Source organism: Hyaena hyaena, unplaced genomic scaffold, assembly GCF_003009895.1.
Source record: "Hyaena hyaena isolate Hyena2069 unplaced genomic scaffold, ASM300989v1 scaffold_291, whole genome shotgun sequence".
Lineage (NCBI taxonomy): Eukaryota > Metazoa > Chordata > Mammalia > Carnivora > Hyaenidae > Hyaena > Hyaena hyaena.
Window position 1 is genome coordinate 701,449 of NW_024080921.1, and position 23,676 is coordinate 725,124.

The 23,676-nt window shown below is 37.3% G+C and overlaps 1 protein-coding gene and 1 pseudogene across 2 annotated transcripts in view; one reads left to right on the forward strand and one right to left on the reverse strand.

The window, feature by feature from the left end:
* Positions 1 to 23,676, reverse strand: part of NUBPL (nucleotide binding protein like) — a 214,477-nt gene that overhangs the window by 63,113 nt on the left and 127,688 nt on the right. The window lies entirely within an intron of this gene.
* On the forward strand, positions 3,531 to 4,292 carry LOC120241786 (annotated as a pseudogene).

Below are 23,676 nucleotides of genomic sequence, written 5' to 3' on the forward strand. Positions count from 1 at the left end.
ATTCACTAATCATAAAGGAAATGTAAATCAAAACCACAATGAGCTATCAACTCATACCTATTAGAATGGCTATCATCAAAGAAAAAAACAAGCAATAACAAGTGTTTGCAAAAATGTGGAATCCTTATACACTGTGGCTGGGAATGTAAATTGGTGCAACCTTTAAGGAAAACAGTATGGAATTCCTCAAAAAATTAAGTCATTTAGAGAAAGACAAATAATGTATAGTATCACATATATGGAATAAAAAAAAGTCAAACTCATAGAAACAGAGTAGTAAAGTGGTTACAAGAGGCTAAGATGCAGAGGAAATAAGGAATAGTTAATAAAAGTGTACAAACTTATACCTCTAAGATATAGAGGTATAGTAGAACTCAAATATTCTCACAAAAAAAGGAAGGAAGGGAAGGAGGAAGCAAGGAAGAGAAACTGGCTCTAAAAAAATTGGTACAATGTAAAGGTACCTAGGAAAACATCAAATTCACAAAGATAAGAGTTTGGTTCAGTTGCCCGCCCCCCACATATAATGTACACGATAATCCATATTTTATTAGGTTCTTTAATAAACACAGAAATCATACACCCGAAAAAAGTGCTATCTCATATACAAAGATGCTTACTGCACTATTTTTTACAATAAAAAATGGCTCACAATATCCCTGATGAAGATGGATGCAAAAATTCTCAACAAGATACTAGCAAATCAAAATCAACAACATATAGAAAGAATTATACACCATGATCAAATGGGATTCATTCCTGGCTGCAGGTCTGGTTCAATATTTGCATATCAATCAATGTGATACTCACATTAATAAAAGAAAGGACAAGAACCATATGATCCTGTCAATAGATGCAGAAAAAGCATTTGACAAAATACAGCATCCATTCTTAATAAAAAAAAAAAAAAAAAACCCTCAAGAAAGTCGGGATAGAAGGGAAATATCTAAACATCATAAAAGCCATATATGAAAAGCCCACAGCTAATATCATCCTCAAGGGCAAAACTGAGAGCCTTCCCCTTGAGATCAGGAACACGACAGGCATGTCCACTCTCACCACTGTTGTTTAACATAGTGCTGGAAGTCCTAGCATCAGCCATCAGACAACAAAATGAAGTAACAGGCATCAGAACTGGCAAGCAGTCAAATTTTCATTTTTCGCAGATGACATGATACTCTACATGGAAAACCCGAAAGACTGCAAAAGGCTGCTAAAACTGATACATGAATTCAGCAGGATCATAGGGTACATCAATGTACAGAAATCAGTTGGATTTCTAGACAACTGCCTCTATAATGAAGCAACAGAAAGAGAAATTAAAAATTGATCCCATTCACAACTGTACAAAAAAACATAAAATACCTAGGAATGAACCTAACCAAAGATGAAAAAGATCTGTATGCTGAAAACTATGGAAAACCTGTGAAGGAAACTGTAGAAGACACAAAGAAACGGAAAACATTCTATGCTCATGGATTGGAATAAATATTGTTAAAGCAATCTACACATTCAGTGTAAGCTTTCAGTTTTGCATTCTTTGCAAAGCCAGAACAAACAATCCTAAAATTTGTATAGAACCACAAAAGACCCTGAATAGCCAAAGTAATATTGAAGAAGAAAACCAAAGCAGGATATCACAATCCCAGACTTTAGCCTCTGCTACAAAGCTGTCATCATCAAGACAGTATGGTATTGGCACAAAAACAGACACATAGACCAATGGAATAAAACAGAGAAGCCAGGGGGCACCTGGGTGGCTCAGTCGGTTGAGCATCCGACTTCAGCTCAGGTCATGATCTCACGGTTTGTGGGTTTGAGCCCTGCGTCGGGCTCTTTGCTGACAGCTAGCTCAGAGCCTGGAGCCTATTTTGGATTCTGTCTCCCTCTCTCTCTGACCCTCCCCTGCTCATGCTGTCTCTCTCTCATAAAGAAATAAAACATTAAAAAAAATAGAGAATCCAGAACTGGACCCATAAATGTTTGGTCAACTAATCTTTGACAAAGCAGGAAAGAGTATTCAATGGAAAAAAGACAGTCTCTTTAGCAAATGGTGCTGGGAGAACTGGGCAGCAACATGTAAAGAATGAAACTAGACCAATTTCCTACACCATACACAAAAATAAACTCAAAATGGACAAAAGACCTAAATGTGAGACAGGAAACCATCAAAACCCTAAAGGAGAAAGGTGGCAACAACCTCTTTCACCTCAGCTGCAGCAATTTCTTGCTTGACACATCTCCAAAGGCAAGGGAATTAAAAGCAAAAGTGAACTACTGGGACCTCATCAAGATAAAAAGCTCTGCACCGCAAAGGAAACAAGCAACAAAACTAATGGGCAACTGACGGAATGGGAAAAGATACTTGCAAATGACATATCAGATAAAGGGTTAGTATCCAAAAATCTATAAACAACTTATCAAACTCAATACCCCAAACCCAATAATCCAGTGAAGAAATGGGCATAAGACACGAATGGACACTTCTCCAAAGATGACATCCAGATGGACAACAGACACATGAAACAATGCTCATCATCAGGGAAATACAAATCAAAACCACAGTGAAATACCACCTCATACACACCATTCAGAGTGGCTAAAATCAACAACTCAGGAAACAACAGATGCTGGTGAAGATGTGGAAAAATGGGAACCCTCTTGCATTGTTGGTGGGAATGCAAACAGGTGCACCAGCTCTGGAAAACAGTGTAGAGATTCCTTAAAATATTAAAAATAGAACTACCCTATGACTCAGCAATAGTACTAGTGGGAATTTATCAAAGGTAGAGGAGTGTGGATTCACAGGGGTACATGTATCCCAATGTTTATAGCAGTGCTTTCACAATAGCCAAATTATAGAAAGAGCCTAAATGTCCATCAACTGATGAATGGATGAATAAGATGTGGTTTATATACACAATGGAATACTACTTGGCACTGAGAAAGAATGAAACCATGCCATTTGTAGCAACATAAATGGAACTGGAAGGTATTATGCTAAGTGAAATAAGTCAGAGAAATACAGATATCATATGTTTTCACTCATATGTGGATATTAAGGAACTTAACAGAAGACCATGGGGGAAAGGAAGAGGGAGAGGGACGGAGGAAAACCGTAAGAGACTCAAACTGAGGTTTGATGCGGGAGAGGGGGGGAAGAGAGGAAAATGGGTAATGGGCACTGAGGGGGACATTTGTTGTGATGAGCACTAGGTGTTGTATGTAAGCAATGAACCACAGGAATCTACCCCAAAAACAAGAGTACACTTTACATACTGTATGTTAGCCAATTTGACAGTAAATTATAGTTTAAAAAAATAAAAGAAAAAAATAATAAATAAAATAAAATTTTAAAAATACATAAAATAAAATAAGGCTCAAACAGCAATGTCCTTTAACAAGTGAATGGTTAAATAAATTATCAACCAATAAAATGGAGTTGTGGCGCACATAAAGATAGAATCATAGTCCAACATCCTCTCCTCACTAAGGCTGAGCCCTGTCCCACTCCATTCCTCCTGGTTGAGATGGGCTCAGCCAAGAGCATCCCAGCCTCTACTGCACAAGCATCTGGCTAGAATGGCAGATCCTCATTCACTTAGCACAGGTATCCTGTGCACTCCCATCCAGGTACAAACCTCAGAGTTCAACCTACCCACAGAGGAGGAGCTGGAAGGTCCTATTCAGGCCCAAGACTCAGAGCCCCACTCTCCTAACCATGGCATTGCATGGATATCTATGAAGACCATTAGCGGAGACCCCATAAGCTCACTGATAAAACAGCTGAGTGAAAATATGTGAGATGAAAGCCCACAAATCAAATCTTCCCCCAGAGCCTGTTATGATCCCAGAGGCACTTTCATCTGAGTTGGATGTGCCTCTGAGATAACTCACCCAGTTATCTCAGATGACACTTTGAAGCCAGACTGAGCTCCCTTCCAGGGAGGAACCAGGACAGCTCACAGAAACCCCTATGGCCTGCCAGAGCCCTAACATACTCCTGAGGGGGATCCGAGGCTCTCCAGTCTTTAGGTTCAAAGCACAACAGATAGAGACCAAATGCCAAGATACCAAAGAGATCTCACTTCACCATCCTGCAAGAGGACAACTCCCTCGGGATCCTGATACAAGATGGTAAGCAACCTTTTCCCCTAAGTGAAAATGTTACAGAACTAAAGGAAGGGGGCATTCTGATAAGTGGATAACTTCTAAAAACTGGAGACTGAGCAGGGGAGCAAGGTGAGGACCATGACAAAGAAAATAAGCATCTTTCCCTGGTAGGAAACTAGGCCCTGTGAGACTCTAGCACTGTGTTCATCAGGGGCCTAGTGACATTCTGTGCCTTCTCTCCCTTTCTTTCCCTGGGAGACTGAGGAAAGGCTCATTTTCTCTGACTCCCCCTAAACTAAGACGAATATGTAGGTATGTACATAACTTAAAACTTCATTCTAAAGGCATTTCCAAAAGAGAAGTTCCAAAAGTAAAGTTACCAAAAGCAACATCCCTGGAGTAAATATTTTATGCTTTGTTCATCTCTATAATTCTTTAGAATCTCAAAGGTCATGTTTTCTATATGACAAGCCACAAAAAACCTTCATTGAAGAGAGAAATAAATGAAGAAATGAGCAAAAGAACAAACAAGCAAATCCACTTAGAATAAAATATGTGTTGGCAAAGAGCCAAATCTGAAGAAGGTCCCAGATTTGTACCATTTAATAGAAGATGGTGAAGAAGAAAAACTGATGATGGCATGTTTCTGGTACAAAGGCCATGATCTCAGACTCCCATGGGCCAACATGGAAGATGATAAGAGGAACCACCTCAGCCATGGCCTAAATGAGCCTAACTTTGCAGTCCCTATGGTGCTATGGGAGGGAAAGCTTCCTGAGGACACAAGAAGGGAAGCAGCAGTCCGCATCATATACATATCTCTAATAAATATTAGGGTAAAAATTATTTTGTCAGTGAAACACATCACTTCATTCAATAACCATTATGAACAATTTCCTTAGCAGTTATTCTGAATGACAATACTTACTTGGAAATATATAGATATAGATAATTTGTTTACATATGTATATATATATATAATATACATTTTTTAACAAATATTATTTCTGTGTTTCTTAATAAAGAGAAGATCTCATAATTTTATAGTCTCATCTCCTCTACTGCATTTATCTATAGAAGTATTTCTAAGTTCCCTCTTGATGAAAGATATAATTATAAGTATTTCATTATTATTCACATGAGCCAAGAAATGTTTGCCAAATTTTCATATCACATATAAACACGTAGCACAAAATTTAACCTCTACTTATATAGATATGAAAAACAGCTCTTAGACAAAATGTGACATTAATTACCCAAAATACAAATATTTTTAAATGTATGCTAAGGAAAATTTTGACATTTTGTGAAATTTTTTAAATGCTTCTGAATGTTTGCTACAAGGCTAATTCTCTCACAGATAAGCCTTTGAGAACATTACTAATGAAAATGTCAACTGAATTTTAAATACTTTTACTAGGCAATAAAAGCACATATAGTTGATACTCTAAAAATAAAAGATTAATAATGTTCTTAGTATTCAACAGCTTCATAAAATTTAATTGATTCATTGAAATAACATTTATTGAATACCAATAAATAAATACCATATTTGCTAAGTATTTGTCAGAAAAGTGCTGGAAATTTAAAAATGAACAAGATAGTCAAGATCTTACCATCACCCACGTGTAGTTTATACTATAGTGGGTAGAAACAATCAAAAAACAAATAAACATAAAAGAAAATATCAATTCAGGATAAGTATTCTGATGAAAATAAAACTAGATGACATAATTGTTACAACTAGATGTTCTGGATGATATTAAAATAAGACCTGACTTCAGGGTCATGATATCGAGCCCTACACTTGGTTCCACGCTGGGTTTGGAGCCTGCTTAGGAATTCTCTTTCTCCCTCTCCCATCTGCTTACTCTCTCAAATAAACAAACAAACAAACAAATAAAACTAGAACTTAAAAATGATAAAAATGAAATGAGACCTGAATGCCAACAGAGGACAGACACTGAAGATCTAGAGGAAGAGGGTTCCAGATGGAACACCAAGTCCAAGGACTCTAAGGTAGAAATGAATTTGGGGTATCTGAGGAAAAGGAAAAAAACATGTGTAAAGTTTTATATTACAAGGGTGAATATGCTAGATAAGGGTTAAGTAGAGTCAGACTGAATGGAGTCTGCTCAGATAAAAAGTTTGGATTATAGTCTAAGTGCAAAGGCTTTTTGTTTTGTTTTAAATTTAATTAGTACGGGGCGCCTGAGTGGCTTAATAGGTTAAGCGTCTGACTTTAGCTCAGGTCATAATCTCACGGTTCGTGGGTTCAAGCCCCGCGCTGGACTCTGTGCTGACTGCCAGCTCAGAGCCTGGAGCCTGTTTCAGAATCTCTACCTCCCTCTCTCTCTGACCCTCCCCTGTTCATGCTGTCTCTCTCTCTCTCTCTCAGAAATAAATAAAACATTTAAAAAATTTTAAATTTGGGGCGCCTGGGTGGCTTAGTCGGTTAAGCGTCCGACTTTCGCTTAGGTCATGATCTCGCGGTTCGTGGGTTCGGGCCCCGCGTCGGGCTCTGTGCTGACTGCCGGCTCAGAGCCTGATGCCTGTTTCAGTCTGTGACTCCCTCTCTCTCTGACCCTCCCCTGCTCAAGCTGTCTCTCTCTCTCCTAGAAATAAATAAAAACATTAAAAAAAAAAATTTTTAAATTTAATTACAGGAAGTTTAAATGTATACGAATAAAGAGAAAAGGGCAAAATGGATTCACATATATAATATATAATCAACATATATAATAACAATATATATAATATACATATATAATCAACCAGTATCATTAATTATCATTTCACGGCCAGTCTTGCTTAATTTGTATCTTTACTCATTCCACATCTACTCCTCAGAAATCATATCATTTCATTTATACACATACTAATATGTATCACCAAAAGATAAGGACTCTTCTTGCAAATATAGCTTGTATCAGTATTACCATCACTACGTCATCATTTTCTTTTTTAATTGATTCTTTTATATATTATTATGTTTTAAATGTTTATGTGTTTTTCAGAGAGAAGGACAGAGCACGAGCAGGGAAGGGGCAGAGAGAGTGGGAGACACAGAATCTTAATCAGGCTGTAGGTTCCAAGATGTCAACACAGGGCCAGACATGGGAATCCAACTCGTGAACTGTGAGACCAAGACCTGAGCTGAAGTCAGATGCTTATGTGACTGAACCACCCAGGTGCCCCTAGTTTCAATAATAATTTACTAAAATTACCAACTATCTAGTCAGTGTCCAAATTTCCCTATGTTTTGGGGTGGAGGCAAGATGGTGGAGAAGTAGGGAGCTCCGTGCTTTTGCTCGCACCCATCTCTCAGTGAAGGCCTGAAGCCATAGGACACTGAGCCACAGGAGTTTGGGAAGAGAAAGAGACAGAGTACACTGGGAAGGCAACCTCATAAGTAAGTGAGTGTGAACCGGGGAAGACTTTTAAAAGTAGGCCTGGACTGGAGACACGAAGGGAGGGAGGGAGCCCCACTTGAGGGCAGCCGTGATGAGTCAAGAGGAAAAGAAAGAGCAGCTGAAACTGCTCATAGAACTGTCCCTGGAGAAGAGAAAAACCTCAACTTGGAAGGAGAGTGTTTTTAGTTTTAGCTGGGGTGCTGACTTTGAACTAGATGCCCCTGGTACCAGAGGGCGCCAGGAAAAACTGCACTGCTGCGCTCCCGGCACCATCCCCAGTGGTGAAGACTCTGTGGACCTGAGACTGAATTCCCTGGGCTTGACCCACAGATGCGTGAAGGCTGCAGATCCCAGGCTGTGCTGCCATTTCACCCCAGCGGATCTGAGGCTACACCACTCCCCACTCCCCCTCGACCCCTGGCAGCTGGGAAGCAGCAACCTGCGGGACTGTGTTTGCGGTAGCAATAAAGCAGGGGGCTAGGACCTGGAAACCAGGCGGGTGTGAGGCATAGAACACAGCCCACCTTGGCTGAGCCCACAGCACAGGGAGATTGAACCCAAAGGAGTGATTTGCAACGCAAGGTTTGAGAAGTGACTGGGGCAATGCCATTTTTCTCCCCACAATCACCAAGGCGAGGCCTTAGGGAGCAGCCTTGGAGACAGAGTGGATGCTAAGACCTGCCTACACGAAACCATGCCCATCCCCACTAGAGGGCTGCTATTTCTTACCAGAGCCCTGAGCAAGACCAACATGGATACAGTGCTGTGATTATTTCTAGATAATCTTTCTATTCAGATATATTCTCCCTTTCTCATTTGTAACCCTCCACTCTGCTGGTTGGGGGACTCTGGTCACTGGTTTGCTTAAACAGTCACATTTAATCCATTCTCTAGATGTACATTCTACACCTCCACCAATACCTTTTTATCTTTCTCTCTGGAGTAATCAGACTATATAGTTTCTCTGAGTAACATTATCTTCATTTCTTTCTCCTCGCCTCTAAACATATTCTACAATTTCTCCCTCTGAATCAAGCCTCTTAATCTCTGCACTTGGTCATTTCATATCCAATTTCACTTCTTCCCTGACCTGTCATTTCTCTCTTTGTATATGTTCTTCCATCAGCACTGCATACACATGGCTCTTTATTTGTAGCTAGGAATTCTAGTTTTATACCTTTAGACTGTGCTTTGTCTGTTGGGGTTTTTCTTCTTCTTTTTTTATTTTTTATTAATTTTTATTTTTATTATTTGTCTTACCTCCTACCTTTTTTTTTCTTTTTTGTTTTGTTTTGTTTTTTGTCCCTTCCTTTTTTCTTTTTCTTTTTCCCTTTTGGTTTCCATGTTTGTTGGATTTGTCTGTGCGTTTGTGTACCTTTGTTCCCTGTGTGGTTGTCTGTCTGTTTTCTTTAACAGGGATACCTCAAGAAACAAGCCAAAGTACACATGGTGGAGAGTCTCAAATACCACCACGAACAGGGAAATAAAATGACCAAAGTCTCAACAAGAGAAACCAAGAGACACCATTAAAAGGACACTTCCTGAACGGACAGGCTCTGGACAGTCAAAGAGCCCTCTTTAATACAGCAGCACCCTCAGGTGCAGAGTGCATAACAAGCTTTTAAAATTAACAAGAGACAGAAAGCTAACCAAAATAATGAAACAGAAGAACTCTCCTATAAAGAAATTCCAGGAAGAAATAACAGATAAAGAACTTCTCAAAACAGATATAAGCAACATAACTGAACAAGAATTTAGAACAATAGTCACAAAAGTAATCAGTGGGCTTGAAAAAGGCATGGAAGACATCAGAGAAACTATTGCTACAAAGACTATGGAGCTTAAAAATAGTTGTGATTGAATTTAAAAAATTCTATAAATGAGATGCATAATAAAATGGAGGCGTCAATGCATGGATTGAAGAGGCAGAAAGGAGAATGAGTCATTTAGAAGACACAATTATAGAAAAGGAGGAAGCTGAGAAAAAGCGATAAACTGATCCAGTAACATGAAAGGAGAGTTTGAAAGCTCAGTGATACAATCAAATGGAACACTATCTGTATCAAAGGAATTACAAAAGAGGAAGAGAAAGGGAAAGGTGCTGAAGGAGTCCTTGAACAAATTATAGTAGAGTACTTCCCAATCTGGGCAAAGAAGCAGACACTGAAATCCAAGAGGCACAGAGAACTCCCCTCAGACGTAACTTGAATCGATCTTCTGGATGACATATCATGGGGAAACTGGCAAAATATAAGGACAAAGAAAGAATTCTGAAAGCAGCTAGGGTTAAAAGGGCCCTAACATACAAAGGGAAACCTATCAGAGTGGTGACAGACCTATCTACTGAAATATGGCAGGCTAAAAAGGAATGGCAGGAAATCGTCAATGATATGAATAGAAAAAATATGCAGCCAAGAATCCTCTATCCAGCAAGCCTGTCATTCAGAATAGAAGGAGAGAAAAAAGTCTTTCCAAATAAACAAAAATTGAAAGAATTTGTTACTACTAAACCAGCCCTACAAGAAATCCTGAGGGGGACTCTATGAGAGAAATGTTGCAAGGAGCACAAGATACCAGAGATACCACCACAAGAATGAATCCGACAAAGGACATGATGACCCTAAACCTATATTTGTCAATAATAACACTGAATGTAAATGGACTAAATGCTCTAATCAAAAGACATAGGGTAGCAGAATGGATAAAAAACAAAATCCATCTATTTGCTGTCTACAAGAAACTCATTTTAGACTGGAGGACACCTTCAGGTTGAAAGTAAGGGGATGGAGAAATATCTATCATGCTACTGGAAGTCAAATGAAAGCTGGAGTAGCTATACTTACATAAGACAAGATGGACTTTAAAGTAAAGGCAGTAACAAGGGATGAAGAAGGGCATTATATAATAATAACAGGGTCTATCCATCAGGAAGAACAATTATAAATGTCTATGCAATGAATATGGGACACCTAAATATATAAAACAATCACAAACAGAAACAATCTTATGGGTACGAATGTTCAAATAGCAGGGGACTTTACTACTCCACTTACAACAATGGATAAAGCAACTGGACAGAAAATCACTAAAGAAACAATGGACTTGAATGACACATTGGACCAGATGCAACTGACAGATATATTTAGAACTCTACATCCTGAAGCCATGGAATTCACTTTCTTCTCAAGTGCACATGATATATTCTCCAAGATAGATCACTTACTGGGACAGAAAGCAGCCCTCAATAAATATAAAACAACTGAGATCATATCATGCACACTTTCAACGCTATAAAACTTGAAATCAATCACAGAAAGAAGTCTGGAAAACCTCCAAAAACATGGAGGTTAAAGAACACCCGACTAAAGAACGAATGGGCCAATCAGGCAATTAGAGAAGAAATTTAAAAATATATGGAATCAAATGAAAATGAAAATACAACAATCCAAACACTATGGGATGTGGCGAAGGCAGTACTAGGAGGAAAGTACGCTGCACTCGAGGCCTATTTCAAGAAATTAGAGAAAGCGCAAGTACAAAATCTAATAGCGCACTTAAAGGAACAAAAGCACCTCAAGCCCAGTAGAAGAGAAATAGTAAAAATCAGGGCAGAAATAAACAATATGGAAAAAAAAAAACAGTTGAACAGATCAATGAAACCAAGAGTTGGCTTTTTGAAAAAAGAAACAAAATTGACAAACCTCAAGCCAGGCTTCTCAAAAAGAAAAGAGAGTGCAGACAAATAGACAAAATCATGAATGAAAATGGACTTATTACACCCAACCTCTCAGAAATACAAGCAATTATCAGGGAATACTATGAAAAATTATAGGCCAACAAACTGGACAACTTAGAAGAAATGGACAAATTCCTAAACACACACTCACTACCAAAATTCACGCGGGAAGAGATAGAAAATCTGAACAGACCCATAACGAGTGAGGAAATCCAATCAGTTATCAAAAATTTCCCAAAAATAAGAGCCCTGGGTCAGATGGCTTCCCTGGGAAATCCTACCAGACATTTAAAACAGACTTAATATGACGGAGGAACAAGGGGGAGAAGAAGGGCAGAAATGGTGGGGGAAAGGGAAAGAGGCAAACCATGAGAGACTCTTGAATGCTGACAAAAACTGAGGACTGATGGATGTGGGGGGGAGGGGGGGATGGGCATGGAGGAGGNGAGAGACTCTTGAATGCTGACAAAAACTGAGGACTGATGGATGTGGGGGGGAGGGGGGGATGGGCATGGAGGAGGGCACTTGGGGGATGAGCACTGAGTGTTATGTAGAAACTAATTTGACAATAAACTATTTGTAAAAATAAAATAAAATAAAATAAAATAAAATAAAATAAAATAAAATAAAATAAATAAAAAAATAAAAATGATATTCTTTAAACACCAAACTAAATAAATAAATAAATAAAACAGACTTAATAGCCATTCTTCTCAAGCTATTCCAAAAAAATAGAAATTGAGGAAAAACTTCCGGACTCATTCCACAAAGCCAGCATCACTTTGATTCCCAAGCCAGACAGACACCCAGCAAAAAAAGAGAACTACAGGCGAATATCCTTGATGAATACGGATGAAAAATTCTCAACGAGATACTTACAAATCGAATTCAACAGCACATAAAAAGAATTATCCACCATGATCAAGTGGGATTCATTCCTGGGTTACAGGGCTGGTTCAACATTCGCAAATCAATCAATGTGATACATCACATTAAGAAAAGAAAAGATAAAAACCATATGATCCTGTAGATAGATGCAGAAAAAGCATGTGACAAAATACAGCATCCCTTCTTAATAAAGATCCTCGAGAAAGTCATGATAAAAGGAGCTTACTTAAACATCATAAAAGCCATCTATAAGAAGCCCTCAGCTAATATCATCCTCAACAGGGAAAAACTGAGAGCTTTCCCCCTGAGATCAGGAACATGACAGGGATGTCCACTCGCACCTCTATTGTTTAACAGAGTGCTGGAAGTCCTAGCATCAGCCATCAGACAACAAAGGAAATAAAAGGCATCAGAATTGGTAAAGAAGAAATCAAATTTTCACTTTTTGCAGACGACATGATACTCTTAGAAAACCCTACAGACTCCTCATGAAGCTTACTAGAACTGATCCATGAATTCAGCAAAGTGGCAGTGTACAAAACCAACGTACAGAAATCGGTTGCATTTTATACACCAATAATGAAGCAACAGAAAGAGAGATCAAGAAACTAATCCCATTCACAATTGCACAAAAACCCATAAAATACCTAAGAATAAACCTAACCAAAGATACAGGAGATCTGTATGATGAAAACTATAGAAAACTTATGAAGGAAATTGAAAAAGACACAAAGAAATGGAAAAACATTCCATGCTCATGGATTGAAACAATAAATATTGTTAAATGTCATTACTATCCAAAGCAATCTATACATTCAGTGCAATCTCAATCAAAATTGCACCAGCATGCTTCTCAAAACTAGAACAAACTATTCTAAAATTTGTATGGAACCACAAAAGACCCCGAATAGCCAAAGTAATATTGAAGAAGAAACCCAAAACGGGAGTCATCACCATCCCAGACTTTAGCCTCTACGACAAAGCTGTCATCATCAAGACAGGATGGTACTGGCACAAAAACAGACACATAGACCAATGGAATAGAGAACTCACAATTGGACCCACAAATGTGTGGCCAACTAATCTTTGACAAAGTGGGGAAGAGTATCCAATGCAAAAAAGACAGCCTCTTTAACAACGGTGCTGGGAGAACTGGACAACAACATGCAGAAGAATGAAACTAGATCATTTTCTCACACCATACACAAAAATAAACTCAAAATGGATAAAGGACCTGAATGTGAGACAGGAAACCATCAAAACTCTAGGAGAAAGCAGGAAACAACCTCCCTGACCTCAACCACAGCAACTTCTTACTTGACACATCCCCAAAGGCAAGGGAATCAAGAGCAAAAATGAACTACTGGGACCTCATCAAGATTAAAAGCTTCTGCACAGCAAAGGATACAATCCATAAAACTAATAGGCAACTGACAAAATGGGAAAAGATAGTTGCAAATGGCATATCAGATAAAGGGCTAGTATCCAAAATCCATAAGGAACTCCCCAAAGTCCACACCCGAAAAACAAACAATCCAGTGAAGAAATGGGCAGAAGATATGAACAGACACTTCTCCAAGGAGGACATCCATATGGCCAACAGACACATGAAACGATGCTCAGCATCCCTCCTCATCAGGGAAATACAAATCAAAACCACACTGAGATTTCACCTCACACCGGTCAGAGTGGCTAAAATGAACAAATCAGGTAGCTCTAGATGCTGGCAAGGATGTGGAGAAACAGGCACCTTCCTACACTGTTGGTGGGAATGTAAACTGGTGCAACCACTCTGGAAAACAGTGTGGTGGTTCCTCAAAAAATTAACAATAGAACTGCCCTATGACCTAGCAATAGCACTGCTAGGAATTTACCCAAGGAATACAGGAGTGCTGATGCATAGGGGCACATGTACCCCAGTGTTCATAGCAGCACTCTCAACAATAGCCAAAACATAGAAAGAGCCTAAGTGTCCATCAACTGATGAATGGATCAAGAAGATATGGTATATTTATACAATGGAATACTACATGGCATTGAGAAAAAATGAAATCTGGCCATTGGTAGCAACATGGATGGAACTAGCGTGTGTTATTATGCTAAGTGAAATAGGTCAGGAAGAGAAGGACAAATACCATATGTTTGCACATATAGGTGGTTTAGGAGGAAGCTAATGGAGGACCATGAGGGAGAAGAGGGGGGAAAATAGTTGGGGAGAGGGAGGGAGGCAAACCTTGAGAGACTCTTGAATGCTGAGTACAAACTGAGGTCTGATGAGGGTAGGGGAGAGGGGAAGGGTGGTGATGGGCATGGGGAGGGCACTTGTTTGGATGAGCACTGGGTGTTATATGGAAACCAACTTGACAATAAACTATTTAAGGAAAAGAAATTTTCCTATGTATCTATTTTTTTCTAAAGCTCAATGGTTCAAATCAAATCCAAGTAAGGTCTACATATTGCATTTAAAAGGTTTCTTGGTCTTTCAATCTATAGATTTCGATTCTTTCACTTTTTTTCCTTAAAATTTACTTGTTTGGAAAAATCCTGGGTTACTTATCCTACAGGATTTTCTACACTCTGGATTTCTGATGGCATCCTCATAGTATCACTTAACATGTGCCTCTATCTCCTGTATTTCCTATTAACTGTAGTTAGATCTGAATGTTTAACCAGATTCTGGTTCAATTTTCTAGCAAAACTACTCTATAGTTTTTGTTATTTACTCAAATAAGGAGGCATATAATACGTTATTCCTACATGCATATATTAACAGTTAGTAATAATCACTTCCTTAGATGTATTACAATACTTAATTAGGTGTTATAAAATATTGATATCTATAATTGTATCATTCCTTCTTTATTTATCAATTGAAATACTTTAGTAAAGGAAAAGCTTCCTCTATCAACTATGTGCTTAACTAAGTATAAGAAAAATAGGACAAATACTTGATTCTCTTTATTTTCAAGTGCTTCAAATAATAAACTGGCTGCTTAGCATACGGGTGAGGTTTTTTTTAACATTTTTTTAACATGTATTTATTTTTGAGAAAGAGACAGAGTATGAGTAGGAGAGGGGCAGAGAGAGGGAGACAAGAGAATCCGAAGCAGGCTCTGAGCTATCAGCATAGAGCCCAACGTGGGGCTCTAACTCACAAGCTGTGAGATCACGGCCTGAGCCGAAATTGAATGCTCAACCAACTGAGCCACTCAGGCACCCCCATACTGGTTAGTTTTAAGCAAAGTTGTTAAAAATAATTCTGTACACTATCAGGAGAGTAGAATGGTATGTAAGAAAGCAAGAGTGAAAGCAGAAACACAACTTAGGAGTATTCTAAATAAATGATGATGGGTTATATTAGGATGGTAAAGAAGATGAAGAGAAGTATACAGGTTAACGATATATTTGGAATATAAAGTCTAGAGGACTTGTTGATTATAAATGCACATGGTAAACGAAAGAAAAAAATCAAGAATAAGTCCCAGAGTTTTGGCTTAAGATCCTGGTTTATGAGAAACACTAAATAAAGAGTAGATTTAGGGAGAAAAAAATCATCACTGTAATGATAGGGAAAATTAAATAAATATTTACAAAATCCTTATTACTGTTTTTTTCCTTTATCTTGACTGAAAATAATTAAAAATTTATGGAAGCAGAGATAAAATACTGGTTATGATATTTTTCAATAATAATGCTTTTTTCTAGAATAAAAATAACACCAGATAAGATAAATTTCTACATTGTTTCTTCGACAACTCACTTTCTCACCTTTCTTCCTATATATATTAACAAAGGATATGCTGAGTAGAACAATTTAAGAAATAGTAGTAAATATTATTTTAACCCAGACTGACTAGCAATCTCTCATATCAGCTAACAGATCATCAGAAATACAAGGGATACACAAACAGCCGAGATATAGAAATATAGAGAAACAGACCTCAAAAACATTAACCAATTAATTAGTATTAACCAATTAATCTTGGGGGAAGATAGGAACTCCAATTCATCTTTTAGAAGCTAATTTTCCACTCTCCCATTTCTAAGTGAGTATTAATAATTCAGATTGTCCAGTTGGGTCCCTTGTCTCTCTCTACAAAGTAAAAGGGAGAATATGGAAGGCTTAAGATGAAAGGAAGAGCCTAACCTCAAGATATTATCAACAGTAGAAATAGTTAATATTATTTTCTGAATGACAGAATTTATAAAGCTACATTACCTAAATTCTCATGCACAAAATGAATATCAGGCTTGCCACAAATCATTTCTGCATACAAAAATTTTATAGTTACCCTATTTTGGTAATATATACTTACAGAATATCTGATTAATTGGTAAGATAAAAAGGACAAATTAATCATTCTTATTTAACGAATCATTCATATATGTATTATACTTATGGGTAACAGCTAAACAAATGCTACTGATCTTCATTAGGTCTTATAATTACACTTATGTATATATGTAGGTTATTTAATAGTAACAGAGTTCCATGATAGAATATCCTTCTTTTGATATACAAATGATAGCTCTGGGTTATATTTCCCTACATCAACACTGCCCCTATTAATTGGACTCTACTCAACTACTCAGAGTAAAAGAAACCTTTCCGTCAGTTAAAAAACTACAGGGGCGCCTGGGTGGCTTAGTCGGTTAAGCGTCCGACTTTCGCTTAGGTCATGATCTCGCGGTTCGTGGGTTCGAGCCCCGCGTCGGGCCCTGTGCTGACTGCCAGCTCGGAGCCTGGAGCCTGTTTCAGTCTGTGACTCCCTCTCTCTCTGACCCTCCCCTGCTCACGCTGTCTCTCTCTCTCTCCTAGAAATAAATAAAACATTAAAAAAAAAAATTAAAAAAAAAACTACAAAGTGAGAAAATGAGATAAACGTCAATATAATTCTAAAAATTACAAACACTGATCAAATATTTCAATAATTAAAGAGAGAGCTATCCTAAATAAATATATAGGAAACTGTTAAAAGAAAGTAGTCTGAGTTCATTTGCAAATGCTATTATGTCTAAAGATTTTTTTTAATTCCATAAGATCCCTAACATAATATATACATTAAAATCTATATAATTATATTATCTTCTGTACAGTTATAAAATATTTTGAATTCTGAGATAGAATTTTCTTTAAATATTAAATTTCATCTTACTTTTTAACTGCTTTTCTTGACATTTATTTTAAAAGAAAGATAATTAACTGTTTTGCGCTTCTGTGTATTTTTCATACTGAGAATCATCATGAATGTTTTAATGCAAATCAGCTCCACCAAACATCTTCATAGATGACAAATTGTATTCTGAATATCAATTATTCAAAAATGCATAGTCAGAAGATTTCCAAACTGCATGTTTAAATATAGAATGCACAAATATCAAACAAGATATTTATTAATATTCTTTGTCATACAAAATAGGCCCTTTATATTCATATATATGGTATAAGGATGGCTGACTCTTACTTAAATTCTTAAATTCTTTTGCTAATCTACATTTCCTGTTTAAAAGAGCACATTTTTTCCTTCATTTCCACTTGATTCTCAGTGCCTTCCTCTAACCCTCGGTAAAATTTTATTCCTTCTCATCCTCCCTATCTAGATGCTAAAAAATCCCCAATATAAAGGACAGTAGTTTGTCTCTCCATCAGTCTCCTAATATATTATCCTTAACCTGATTAAGATGAGACAAAGTAATGGCCCAACCTGGCAATAGCAAAGCACATATTTTCATTACCTTAACCTCCTTTCTCATTGCTATTTCTTTGACCTCCTCTCAAAAATACTCTACTTTGTCTTACACACAACTGTAAAAATTAGTGTAATACAGTTTCTAAGGAGTTGGTTAAAACATCACTCTAATTACCTCAAATGTGTAAAGAAATAGAGACCCAGAATTTCAAGCATTATCTGCTTCTGGGGAAAATTGTTCTTGCTGGTTTTGGTTGATTAGGATCCAGTCAACAACGTATTACCATGAGGTATATACTTTCCAAGCAAATCAGACATTTCCATCAACAAATCAGTATATTCACTCATCAGAAGCCTTTCGGAATCTTAAATTGCATAATAAATTCAAAACTGAAACAAAAGAGCTGACTGACAGAGGATATCGCCATAACCTACATTTAGAGTTACATGCTTATAAGACCCACATATAACATCTAATATTAATTACTTGGGCCACAACCATCTCTAGAATATCAATGAAAATTTCACTGTCCACATATCCTTTTAGCAAGGAATTAATACCTTTTTTTCCCACTTCATTCAGTATATTTTCACAATAGCCTACAATTTCCAAACACAGACCTTAAATTATGTCAATTATACGTTAACACATTCTGGGGTGCCTGAGTAACTCAGTCTGTTAAGCATCTGACTTTGGCTCAGGTCATGATCTCATGGTTCATGAGTTCGAGCCCCTTGTCCAGCTCTGCACTGACAGTGTGGAGCCTGGAGCCTGCTTCAGATTCTGTGTCTCCCTCTCTCTCTGCCCCACCCCCTTCACACTGTCTGTCTCTCTCTCTCAAAAATAAATAAACATAATATTTCTTTTTAAATAATAAACCAACAAATTCTATGGGGCACCTGGGTGGCTCAGGCAGCTGAGCAGCCAGCTTAGGCTCAGGTCACGATCTCGTGGTTGGTGAGTTCAAGCCCCACATCAGGCTTGCTGCTGTCAGCCTGTCAGCACAGAGCCCACTTCAGATCCTCTGTCCCCCTCCCCTTCTTGCGCTCTTCCAAAAATAAAAACAAAATAAAGTAACAAATTCTCAGGCTCCAGAGATATTGTTAGAATTTGCCTAATTCTCTACTGTCATTATGAAACCAATGTTCTTTAACCACTGAATGAAAAAATCTCACTTCTCTTGCAAAGATCATGCCATGGGATCATCCACTTCCTACCTGTGTCTTTCCTATTATCTGTTAGCTGTATATTTATTAAGATTTATAAAGATCTCAAACTTGACTATCTATAAATCACCTGGAGTTTTTATTAAAACTAATTCAGAAGGTATTGGATGTTACCTTCTATTCTGCATTCTTAACAAACTCCTAGATAATATCATTGGACCATATGGTAAGTACCAGCAAGCATGTAGACCAGAATTCTCATTACTTATCAAGAGCTCTGACATTTGGCTTTTCACATGCCATCGTCCTGGGTCATCTTTTTTAATTCTTTCATTTCAACTTCTGTAAATATTATTTTGACTGCATTCTCTTTCAGCAGTCCTTTCCTATAGTCTTTTGTTACCATTAGAACTTTCCTACCTTTAAATACTATATTTCAGTGCTCTACTCTGACTTTAAAGTTGGTATTGAAAACATGAAAACACTCTAATTTTGAAGTATTGTGTTTAAATAAAAAGGTAATCACATGAAATTTGTAGGCCAGCAGTGAAACGTAACTTTTATGTAAGTAAAAAGTGAAGTTTCAAATGAAAATTCAAGAGTCATTTCAAAGAAAAAAATGAATAAATGAAACAAAAAACTCAGAGATGGAAGGGTTGGTTATGGGTTCAAACTGTGTATACTCTTTTCTATAAAGAAAAAAAGAAGTAATTCAATTATTAAGTTCAACTAGCATGACCAGAAAATTTTAATTATTGTAGTCCTCAACATAGCCTAATAAAAAGATAGAAAACTAGGATGCTCACAGAGATTACTGTCAAATATTAGGGTGGTGATAATACATACGGTCATGTCCAAAATGGATATGTTTGGGATACTATATAGCAACAAAAAAAGAACAAAGAAACCAAGGGACATAAATGGAAACACGGGAGGCTCCTGAACTTCCACCTTCCATAGACACACCAAGTGTATAGCAACGCACAAAGCAATTCTAAGTGAAATCCAGAAAGTAGCTGGGCAATTCCTGTACATCGGGTGAATGAGAAATACCTACACTGCAACAGGTAGAAAAGGCTGAGATATGCTTTCACCATAAAGTCACCTACAGCTCCCACCCCACAGCAGTGTCATGAAACTAAGAGAGAACTCCCAACTCCCAGCTTCTCCCTAAGAAGCTAAGTCGACTTCACATCTAGCACCCCAGCTTTTGCAGCTGCTACTTAAGAATCAGGCCCCAAGACTGCTTTACTCTGATAACCAACGGAACTTGAATTCACGTGTTACAGAGGGCCACAACAAAGAACCAGTCCAATTCTTATGGGCAGGCACATGAGCACTTGCAGCAGCTTTCACCTACTGCTGTCCCCAGCAGCAGTGCGGAGGGAAGAGGCAAAAATACCCATCTCCCAGTCTTTCACTGGAAGGTGTGTGGCTGCCTACTTCACAAGTTGCTGCCTAGGTTCCAGTTACTAATTAGCACAGATCTAGGGAATGGCTGAGATCCTCCTCAGATAGAGGGAGAGCCAATGCGTACTTACCCTGACTTTTCCCTCTGGCTCAATTAACAGTAAAATCAGGTTGCCAGCACCTCTCTGGAAGGAGCTTCTACAGATACCCCAGCTTTTATGGCTGCCATGTAAAGGACAGGATCTCAAAATACCTAGTTCTGATTACTAACAGAGCGTGCATTTCACAAGTCTCACATGGGTGCTCCATATAGCAAATAAGCAGTCGAAACAGGTTCAGAAGTACCCCCACCCCATCGTACAACTATATGCCCAGATTCAGCAAGGAGGGACAAAGCAAAAATTCCCATCTCCCAGTTTCTCCTTGGAAGGGGTTTAACTACATGCTTTCCCAGCTATTGCCTGAAGGTCTTGCTTCTAATCAGCCTTCATCCAGTACTGAGTATGATTCTCCCCTTTGGGAGGGTTTTGGCACACCCTAAACTACTGGGAATCACTAAAAACAAAGATGGCAGTTTGGACAATCACAAACATTTGAAAGGAAACCAAGAATTTGGGCCAGGCTTGTTAACAAGGTTCATCCCCTACACAAGACCAATCTGTCAAAACTGGGAGATGTGATCATTTTATCTAATGTGCAGAAACCAACAAAAAATGAAACGAACAAAGAAAATGAAAAATGGGAATATCTTCCAAGCAAAAGAATAAGACAAATCTGCAGAAAATGATCATAAAAAAAAAAAAAAAAGAGAAAAGTGATTCACCCAAAGACAATTAGGAAGAAAGATCATAAAGATGCTCACTAAGGTCAGGAGAGCAGCGCATGAAACTAGTAAGAATTTTTAAAAAAAGATATAGAAAATATAAAAATGTACTAAATACAGGTCACCGACCTGTAGAATACAATAACTGAACTAAAAAACCTAATACATGGTTTCAACAGCAGACCAAATCAAATTTGAAGACAGGACAAGTGGAATTCATTCAATCACAGAAGCAAAAAGAAAAAAGGAACATAGCTTAAGTGACTTATAAAATGGCCAATATATGCATTATAGGGATTCCAGGAGAAGAGAGAGAGAATGGGGAAGAATGCTTATTCAAAGAAATAATGGCTAAAAATTTTCCTAACCTGGAGAAACAGCTTTTTCAGATCCAAGAAGCTCAAAGAGTATCAAATAAGAATCCAAAGAGACCCAGAAAAAGGTATTATGATTAATTTATCAAAAGACAAAAAGAGAAGCTTAAAGGCATCTAAAAAAAAGCAACTTATTACATACAAGGAGACTACTAAATATTTCAGACGAAACTTTATTGCCCAGAAAGGAGTGGGATGATATATTCAAAGTAGTGAAGAAATAAAATGCTGACCAAGAATACTCTATCTGGCAAAGTTGTCTTTCAGAAATGAAATAGTTTTTCAAACAAAAGCTGAAGGAGTTTATCACTGCTAGACCAGCCTTATAAGAAATGTTCAAGGGAGTTCTTCAAGCTGAAACAAAAAGATGATTAATAACATGAAAAAATATAAAAGTATAAATTTCACTGGTAAAGGAAAATATATAGTTAAATACAGACTATTCAAACATCATGATAGTGGTGGGTAAATCACTTATAGCTCTAGTATAAAGGTTAAGCCAAAAAAGAATTAAAAATTAACTATAACAACAACAACCTGCTAATGGATACACATATAAAAATGTAAATTGTGTCATCAAAAATATAAAAGATGGGGGAGGATGTAAGAACATACAGCTTTTATATATATTCAAAGTTAAGTTATCTTCTTAAAATAAAATTATAACATATGGAGGTGCCTGGGTGGCACAGCCAGTTAAGCATTCAACTCTTGATTTTGGCTCAGGTCATGATCTCCTGATTCCTAAGTTTGAGCACCTCATCAGGCTCTGAGCTGACAGCATGGAGCCTGCTTGGGATTCTCTCTTTCTCTCTCTCTTTCTCTCTCTGCCCTTCCCCTATTCACACACATGCACATGCATTCTCTCTTTCAAAGTAAATAAAAAATAAAATAAAATTAGAACATGTTTTATGTAGCCTCATGGTAGCCACAAAGCAACATAAAAGGTAAGAAAGGAATCAAAGAATAACATTACAATCATCAAGTTACAAAGAAAGAGGGCAAGAGAAGAGACAAAGGAATTATAAAACAGTCAACAAACAATTAACAAAATGACAATATATACACATCTATCAATAATTACTTTAAATGTAAATGGTCTAAATTCTCCAATCAAAAATAGATTAAAAAACAACACCCAACTATATGATGCTGACAAGAGACTCACTTTAGCTTTAAGGACATGCAAAGACAGAGAAAGGTGATGAGGTAGTGCAAACAGAAACCAGAAGAAAGCAGAGGTAGCTATACTTACATCAGACAAAAGAAACTTAACCCAAAAACCTATAACAAAAGGCACAGGTGGTCCATTATACAATGATAATGGGGACAATTCATCAAGAGGTTATAATAACCATAAATCTTCATACATCCAACAGTGAAACACCTAAAAACATAAAGCAAATATCAACAGATCTAAGGAGAGAAATAGAGAGCAATATAATACCAAAAATATCAATATTTCCCTTTCAACAATGGGTAGACAGAAAATCTTAAGGAAACACTGGACTTAATCTACACATTAAACCAAATAAACCTGATATACACAGAATATGCTACCTAGAGCAGAATATACTTTTAACTTTAGACTAAATCGAACATTTTCCAGGACAAATCCTATGTTAGAGCACAAAACAAGTCTTTATAAATTTACAAAGACTAAAATCATATCAAGTATCTTTTCCAACCACTATGGAATGAAACTATAAATCAGTTATAAGAGGAAAACTGGAAAATTCACAAATACATGGAGATTAAACAATGTGCTACCGAACCAACAGGTCAAAGGGAAAGTAAATTAAAATTTACTTAATTTTAAAGTTAATTTTTAATTTTTAAAAGGGAAATTAAAAATGTTTTGGAAAAAAATGAAAACGGAAACAAACATACCAAAACTTACGGGCTCAGAAAAAGCAGTTTTAAGAGTGAAGTTTACAGTAATAAAAGACTACAGTAAGAAAAAAGAAAGTTCTCAAACAACCTAACTTTACATCTCAAGATATCATAAAAAGACAGAAAAAACAAAGCCCAAAGATATTAGAAAGAAATGACAAGCATCAGA